This window comes from Nanorana parkeri, unplaced genomic scaffold (genome assembly GCF_000935625.1).
Source record: "Nanorana parkeri isolate BGI_ZX_2015 unplaced genomic scaffold, ASM93562v1 scaffold105, whole genome shotgun sequence".
NCBI lineage: Eukaryota > Metazoa > Chordata > Amphibia > Anura > Dicroglossidae > Nanorana > Nanorana parkeri.
In genome coordinates this window covers 1491728-1500977 of record NW_017306373.1, presented here as the reverse complement: position 1 = coordinate 1500977, position 9250 = coordinate 1491728, and positions in this window count along the sequence as shown.

Here is a 9250-nt window from a genome sequence, read left to right as displayed (position 1 = left end):
TCATTGACCAGAAGGGAGGCTTGAGAGATGGGAGTAGTGAGACAAGCTTGTATACAACTTCAGATGTCCTTATCTCTGGATCTAATGATCATTTTGTCATGTGGTTTTCACTGAAGTTAAGCTTTACTTTGTGTTGTTGTATTCAGTGCTTTGTATTTTTGTATCTATACTAAATTCTTAGATTGGTGCCAGGTTTGTTTTAATTAATATTTTTCTTCTTGGTGCTATTTACACATTAACCTCCAGTTACCGCCAATTTGTTTTTAGATTAGGGATGCACCGATACTGTTTTTTTTCTGTATCAAGTAGGAGATACAGATACTTATATTTCAGTATTCGCCAATACCGTGTACCGATTCCGGTACTTCCTCTAGCATGGAGCTGGTTTCCCAGGCAATCTTGATTGCTCGGGAAGCCAGCGCCATGCTGTTTGGCCGGCTCCATGCTGATTGGCCAATCAGCATGAAGCTGGCTTCCCAGCCAATCCGGAAGCTGGGAGGCAGGTTATTTCCCGCCACCCTTCTCCCTTAATTCCCGGGAAGCCACCTCCATGTTCCCTTGCGGCACTGCCGGTCAAAGGAAATCTCCCTCTGTTCCAGTATCGCAGAAGGTATCAGAGAATTTGGGCGAGTATGAGTTCTCGCCCAAATACTGGGTGTTGGCACCAATACTAGTATCGGTATGGGTTCATCCCTAGTTTAGATTTAATGGAAATTGTTTTTAAAAACCTAGAGATGAATTACCATAGAACAGATTCCAAGACTGAATATATTCACCAAGCTTCTGGACAAATCAGGTTTTAGCAGGTCAATGGAAAAAAAATAATTTTATTACCTCAACAATACATGTAGATGCAACTGCACTGACCAAATATACATGCAGATAACAATTGAAACCATGGATAAACAGATGGTTATTACAAACTCTCCACCTCATCTGTTAGCTGTATCTTTATCCCAAAGATGGAACAATTATTAAAAACATCTCAAAGTATGGAATTTTGAACTGGCATATGTACAGGAAGTTTTAGAAATAACATTTGATACATTTACATCTAGCATATCATTGCACATAAAATAGTATAGTACCACTATAAATGGTTGAGGTTTTAGCTACTATATATCTGTTATTATTTTAGACCTTTTTGATATTATTTACAGTGCAGAACTGCAATTCAAAACACTGTGTAAGCATACAAAATTGATTCATTTGGAAATAATGCATTTTTATATTATATGCAGCTGTTTGTTAAATGATATATATCCTGGCCGTGCATACACTTGTATGACATATAAGTGTGAATATAAAATATAGATAACTGTAACAAATTGAATTCAAAAGCATTAGCCCAGTACCAAGGGAATTAAGGTCAGATACTTAGAAGAATATTTTCTGCAAAACCCAGCTGACCATTCATCTCTCTTTTTAACTAGTGTCAATGCTGGTTTAGTTGATGATGATTTGATGTCCAGCAATTGCTCCCCTTTGAGCACTGAAAATGAGTGATGACAGAAACTGTATAGTGCTGACTGGAGACATTCTGGCAATGCTTAAAAAATACAATTCTACTTCAAATGACTGGTATGTGATTTTGTGATTTGTTCATAGCATTTGCTAATTTAAAAATACAGTAACAAAAATTGAAATAGCTATTTTGCATGCTATCAAAATATGATCATGAATTATGCCCAATTTATGTAAATGGTATTGTGATATACTACCATTTTTCAGGGGTGTTAGGCACTTTTTAAACTCCCTGACATTCACATATTCCAAATGAATCCTTGCACATTTCAAAAATAGACTAAGCTATGTGTTTGGAATAAATAGCCCAGCATCAAGAAAGTACATGAGCACATGAATAGGCAGCAAATAGAGCTCTGCAGGGTGGGCTTTTGTAAAATATCTGTAGCCAGAATAAACCAAAACTATAAGCTGCACCACCTTGAATGCTGGCCAGGGCATACCTGGTAACTGTATGAAACCACCACAATCCCAAAACACAGCTGTGCACATCCTTACCAATATAGTTCAAACATATTATGTAACTAACATAAAAGAAATAGGTGCTGGCAAATAGAGTTCTTCAAACATCCATCTTAGCCTTTCTATGTGCAGACCAAAGTCCTCTAAAAGTAGCATTAAGCTCTCTAACATGTTTTTTTCCAATAATGAATCAAATCAAATATACATTGCCCAGCAAAGTATTTCTCTACATTTTTTCCCATGCAACTACAGCTGACGCCAACTCTCTCAGCTTGGCATCCCTGAAATTCCTGCCAAGTATAAGGTCACAAGGGACAGAGCAGTCTCCAGCAGCTGTCCATCTACTAGCCTGAAGAAGGGAGGAAGAAAGAGTAGGAAGGAGGGAGGAGGGCAGTGGTTTGTCTTGCACTGTATCTGTGCTTGTGGAGACACACAGCTCACTAGCACACACATGGTTGGCACCATAGGACCGTGCGAGGGAAAGGAGCCACCCTAAAACAGGATATCAGGGCCAGTGCTCAGGGGACCAGCTGATTCTACAGGAAACTAAAACTTTTAAAGATAAAAGGAGCAGAATTCAAAAACCTTTTGACTTTAACAAAAAGTCTTGCATGTCTACAATTGTAAATACTGTAAAGATCTGTTGCATTCAAAGCTGTAGTTCCAGTTCTGCTACAGGAAAAAAGATCTGGAGTGTAATATATTTATCGTAAGTAGAGAAATGTGGCCCAACTAGGTGAATGCAATATTCTTCCAGTGTTTCAGATGATAATGGATAATAGCTTGGATACGGTCAATGAGGTGGAATAACTGTGAGGGGTCAGATGGGAGCTATATACCCAGGTAGTGCACTGAGGAGTCACTCCATTTAGAGGCAAACTCCCATCTCAGCACTCCCAATAGGTGTGGTGGTAGGGTAACATTCAATGCCACTGATTTAGTATAGTTAATTTTCAGACTAGGCAGCGCTCCCGAGTATTTGGGCGAGTACTCGTATTCACACAAATACTCCAATACTTACCGCCGATACCAGAACTTCCGGTTAGAGGGAGATTTCATGGAGAGAACATGGAGGGAGGGACAAGAGTGGTAAATTGCTTGCAAGAGTAGTCTAATCCAAGAAGAGATGCTTTGATATCGGTTTTTCAGTATCAAGTATGAGTACTGATATTTATATTTTGTATATGTGTTTATTGATTCTGCGCTGGATGGGTGAAACAAAAGTGCTCTGTCTTAAACTAAACTAAGTGATTAAATAAGAAGGCTGCGGCAATAAGGACCAACAAAGGTCAAATCGTATATGTTTTCAATATATGCAGCGCCAACGAAAAATGGTGGATAAATTGAGTGAATGTGGTTAAGACAATATACTGCAAACAATAAACAATAAATGATGTACTGAAATTGTGTTAATCCGTGAATCAATCAAACCTAATAAAAATGTGGAAATATACAACATATGTACACTTATACATATCAAATAAATTGAAAAAGTTTTTTAAGACAAGTGCTGTGTACTTCTTTTTTCAAACACCATGGGTGCAATAAGGTGTTCCAAGTGGGCCCTAGGGGCGGGCCTAACTTTATGCTACACCAGACACAGGAGTTTACAGAGTATCCTGTCTGCCGATCGGAATATTTTTTTGGATTTCGTTGTCCTGCTTTTACTTGATTCAAATAAAATCCTTTTTGAAATTGCTACGCAATGAGAGGCTCTTTTCTTATAGGATTTTGGAGACAAACCGTCTGCTGGCTGGGGACCGTTGAGAGTTACGGCGAGGACGTCACGGCTCCGGGAAGATCTGTTTCCTTCAAAGCGTTTCAGGCTGCTTACTACAGCCACTACATTGTGGTGAGTACACACCCTGAGGGGAGATGTACGGCATTAGCCCGCATCCCCAACAATTATCACAGAACATTTTTCTGTTTCTTTGAATTTATAAACTCTTTTTTTGAATTTATAAACTTTCCACACTTGGAACACCTTATTGCACCGATGGTGTTTGAAAAAAGAAGTACACAGCACTTGTCTTAAAAAACTTTTTCAATTTATTTGATATGTATAAATGTACATTTGTTGTATATTTCCACATTTTTATTAAGTTTGATTGATTCACGGATTAACACAATTTCAGTACATCATTTATTGTTTATTGTTTGTGGTATATTGTCTTAATCACTCAATTTATCCACAATTTTTCGTTGGCGCTGCATATATTGAAAACATATTTATATTTTTGTACTCACTGATACCGAGTACTGATACCGGTGCTTCCGCTAGCATGGAGCCATCTTCCCGGCCAACTTGGAAGCCGGACGGCAGGTAATGACTCGCTGCCCGGCTTCCTGATTGGTCGGGAAGCTGGCTCCATGCTGTTTGCCGAGCTGGCCAAACAGCATGGAGCCGGCTCAGCGGGCAATCAAGAAGCCGGGCGGTGTGTCATTACCTGCCACCCAGTTTCTTGATTGCCCAGGAAGATGGCTCCATGCTAGCGGAAGCACCGGTATTGGTACTCGGTATCGCTGAGTACCGAAATATAAATATCAGTACTCGTAATCTATACTAAAAAACCGGTATCAGTGCATCCCTACGTGGATTAGACTAAGATTAAGCAATTTACCACTCTTTTCCCTGCCTTATACTATAAGTTAGTTTTCAGAGTGAAAATGCTTCAGATTTTGTAGTTGATCATTTTAAACTTTTACTGCCTTGCATCTATTAGTTCTCTTAGGGTCACAGCTGCCTGGGTTTTTTTTTATGGATTGATTACAATTTGGCTATGCAATTCTGGAGAGATTGCATGCATGCCTGTCTAGATATTTTAAGGTTTGTAGCAAGGGAGATTAACGCACTTCTAATAAAGCATTAATGTGCCTCCCACACTATCATCAGGGAGGTGTTCCTGCATTATTGAAGTGGAAGTAATTGTTCAGCTGGGTGGCTATCTCCTGCACTTTGGCGCTGTCCATCAATACTGCACGGTTGAGTGTCCATGTCAGTTGGTTTTGTTCAGGGGGGAATACCTTGAGAATGGCAGTTATTGGGGCATGGGACAGTGATGTTATGTCGCCAATCTTAGCCTCTATAAGTTTTGGGAGATCCATCTGTGCAATAAATATATAATTAAATCTTGAGTATTCTGAATGAACATGCAAGTAGTAAGTATAGTTAAGAGTATGACAATTGTTGCAAAGATGGAGGTCATTCATCTTCTGTTTCAGGAACTTAAGGGTTCTTTATGGAATGGACATATTACTCAATTGTCTAAGAGGGGGTTTAGAGTTGTATCAAAATCTCCTCCCAGGTTAACTATACCTTCCAAACAATCTGAAAGTTTAGATAAAAATATAGTCATGATTTGTGCATGGTGTCTATGACGTGAATCTTTTAAACATGGATGGAGATTATTCATAGAACAAGCTAGGGGATGTGTATGTGTCTTAAGTAGAAGAAGATGAAGAAGCAGGAAACATAATAAATGTTTTAACATCTGAGTTTGAGGGCTAGTTGGCTGCAACATCTGTTACATCATTGATCAAATTGATTATTCTGGTTGATTCCACATATCAAGCTGGTTAGGCCGCAATTTCAGAGGGAGAGATGAGGTAGGTTTTATCAAGACATGGCCATGAGTATCATTTCACAAACAATAGCCAAAAATATTGTACAGTCGTGGCACAGTATGATTTCATAGGCTGCAATTTTGTAGGAAGACACAAGGTAGTTTCATTGTGACATAAAGAAAAAAGGCAGAAAACTCATCCAGACTTATTGCACACTATGTAAATAGTGTTGCAGAGGGACAGGCCAGGACCTGGGTTGAGATTGAATTGTTAAGGAAGCTCCCCTTGCACCTTTTGTCCCACACCCCTAGAGATGGAGACAGTGAGTGGACAAAGAGTAACACAGGTGCCCATCAGATAGACAAACACCGTGCTGGGTAGAAGTCCAGAAGCTGGATCCAGAAGCAGGTCAGATGGAGCTGAGGTCAAACAGGGTGGACAGTGAGGTACCAGGAAAAAGAGACGAGGTTGGGTCAAGCCAAGGGTCAAAACTAGCCTGGCAGTGAGGTACAAGGCAGAAGGCAGAGGCGGAATTTGATAACAAGCAGAGGTCAAGGGACAGGCAGCAATTATAGGAGAGGTAAAGAGGCAATCTGGATCAGGCACAGGGTACAAGCAGCAGGTCTGGTAGCAGGATAACAGAGAAGAAGCTGAAGACCATTCTGCAATTGTGTGCAGGGCAGGCTCATTCATATAGACCAGTCTATCAATAAGAATTATGTCATATCCTTTGAGCCAGCCGATTAGCAAATCTTCCTGCGCACGTCCCGTTGCGCATACCTGCACACTAGGGCCTGTTTCCCCATAGTGCTGAAAAAAAAACAGGTGCATGTGCAGAATTTATTGCACATCAAGCAGCTGCCTTACCATAGGCAGGTATTGTTGTGAAATAAAACTAGAGCATACTGTGAAATCTCCAGCCTGTGGTCTAGTCTCGACACTTTGAAGAGTGAATCATATTAAAGCTGAATATCAAATCTGCTATTTTCCCATGCTGCAAAGGACTTGGTTTCAGATGGAACTCATGGGCAACCTGAACCCGAAGCTCATCTCTAATGCACTCCAACAATGGCTGCATGATATTTCTCAGGGCAGGTTTTCTTATGGTGACGCTAGTTGACCATGGCTCCATAATATGTGATGAAATGGCACCTTGTAGTCTCCATGGGAATCCTGTATGGATGTGTAACACCTGAAGGTAAGAGCTGTGTAAGGTAAGTGAATATTGTGCACAGTGGAATTTAGGCCCCTTTAAAGATTTTCACAAGCTTAAAGTGTAAGGGAGGGGGAGCATGACAGCAACAGTCTGATACAGGAATACAGGCACATTGCATATTGGTATGGTGTCCTGTAGCCTAGCTAGCCTAGCCTGCTTCTGTGCTTAGTGTGGTCAAAAACAAAGAGGAAGACCTTCCCTATGAAGGGGGCTGGCAGGGTCACCAGGTATTTACTGTGCATTATTGCTGTTTCCTAAATATGTATGAAAATTAAATATGTAATGTGAGGGATACAGAAAAGTATACCTAAGTTTTAGAAATTCAGTTAATTAGCTTACACTTTAATTTTTTTTTAACCACTTGCTGTCCCGAACATTTTCTTACTACTTACTATTTGCGCACACATGATAAAATATTAATTGTTGGCTAGAAAACAGCTTCAAACCCCCAAACAATATTATATGTCCTGAAAGCAGAGGCCCTGTTTTTGTGCAAATGTTTATCAAACCATTTTTTTTAGGATAAAATACTATAAATTAAAATTTAGTGCACAGAAACATAATATAATACCCAATTTTTTGGTAAAATATGAAAGATGGGGTCATGTCGGGTAAATAGATACCAAACATGTCATGCCTTAAAATTGCGTTCGCCCGTGAAGCCAAAAAAACCTCAATACCCCAAATTTCCCATAGGGAACACTTTAAATGCTTTGACGTTTTTGCACGTAGGCGCACCAACGCGTGTTTGCGTGTATATGTGCGTGCACGTAGGGGACGGGGGACTTTAACAAATTAATTTTGTATTATTTTTTCTTATATGTTCCTTTAATTTTTTTTAATTTGTAAACACTTTTTTTTTTTACACTAACCTTATTGCTTTCACATAGGGCTAACAAGCCCCCTATGTAATAGGTGATAGGGTGTGACAGGTCCTCTTTACGGAGACTTCAGGGGTCTTTCAGACCCCTAATGTCACATAGGGACCCAAAAGAAGATGAGGAAGCAGAGATCTGCTTCCCCAGCTTGTTCTCCTGGCTCTAAGAGCCGGAGAATGTAAATAGTGACACCGGAAGGCATGTAATACACATCACTTCTGGGTCCAGTGATCGAAGGAGAGATCAGCGGCTGGAAGCCGCTGAATCTCTCTCCGGTTGTTGCAGGGAGACCCGCTGAGCTGGTCCCGGGCACCGTATGGGGACAGCGGAGCCCGGGAAAACCGACAGCTGCCCCATAGTGGAGGGGAGGGCGCACGACAGTACAAACGATCCGGTGGCTGTATAGACGCTGGGTCACCTGTACATTAACAGCCATCGCTGGCTGTTAGACATGACACCAAGAACACGGCTGCTACAGCAGCCGTGTTCTTGTTTTAACCACCTCTGCGGGCCGCCCGTCTATAGACATATTGCAGCCAGGAAGTGGTTAAACAGGAACAAGGTGCAAAATAACTTCATATACAGTATGTTACCATCCTGAACTGCTAAACTGATAAGAATTGCTGTATCAACTAAGATGTTTATGGTCACACTGTATATGTTTTGTGGATGTTATTTCTATCGCATATATGACCAAAACATTGAATTATGTAGAATTTAAGAGCAGACATTGGATCACCAATATAATTGGATTGGCGCTCACTTTGCCCCATTTGGATTGTGGTGGTCTTCAATAAGTAGTTTTTCAGACATGTTTTTTTGGAAAAAAACATTTACAATTTTTTTACGATTCCTCATTGATCTTTTCTTATGTATATACAGTTTAAATGTGAACACAATGTTTTATTTTATTTCTAGTCATTATAGAATATTAGGTTTATTTTGACCCTTATTTAAAGTTGTTTATACAGTACCCGCTGTATTATTTAAAGTTTTTTTTATTACATTCCCTGTTTTAAAGTCTATCCTTATCATTGTTTATTTTTCCATAAACACTGGCAGTAGAACGAATCTGGAACTTCAAGGACTGTGTTATGTGTTATTATACCCTGTCTTGAAATTATTTTAGCTTTTTACAGAGGTGTTGTTTTAAGATAAATGTAGGACATTCTTGTACTTTCAGTCTTCCAATCTTTACTGTCTTCTGTAAGGTTATATTTTACGTTTCTCTTTTGTTACCAAGCTTTTATGGTAATACAGTATATAGGTAATTATTAGATATATTGGCTTGGATATATACAGTTCCTACTCACTCTGCAGAGGATTTCTATGGTACCTAGATTTAGCCTAATTCCCCATATACGAAGCTTTGTACAAAAACATTTGTCCTCAGTGATATCTTGCAGATCCGGTGGGTGTTTATTAAAATGCAAAAGCATAGTGTACAGCCAGCATCAGAAAACATTTTAAAGCATTTCACAATTTCAGTGCTTACTCATTAATTCTGAGTGCTTGGTATATTATATATATTGACTGAATTTCTCATATATTTCCACGCTACTATTGTGATTATGAACTATACAGTAATTATATATATATATATATA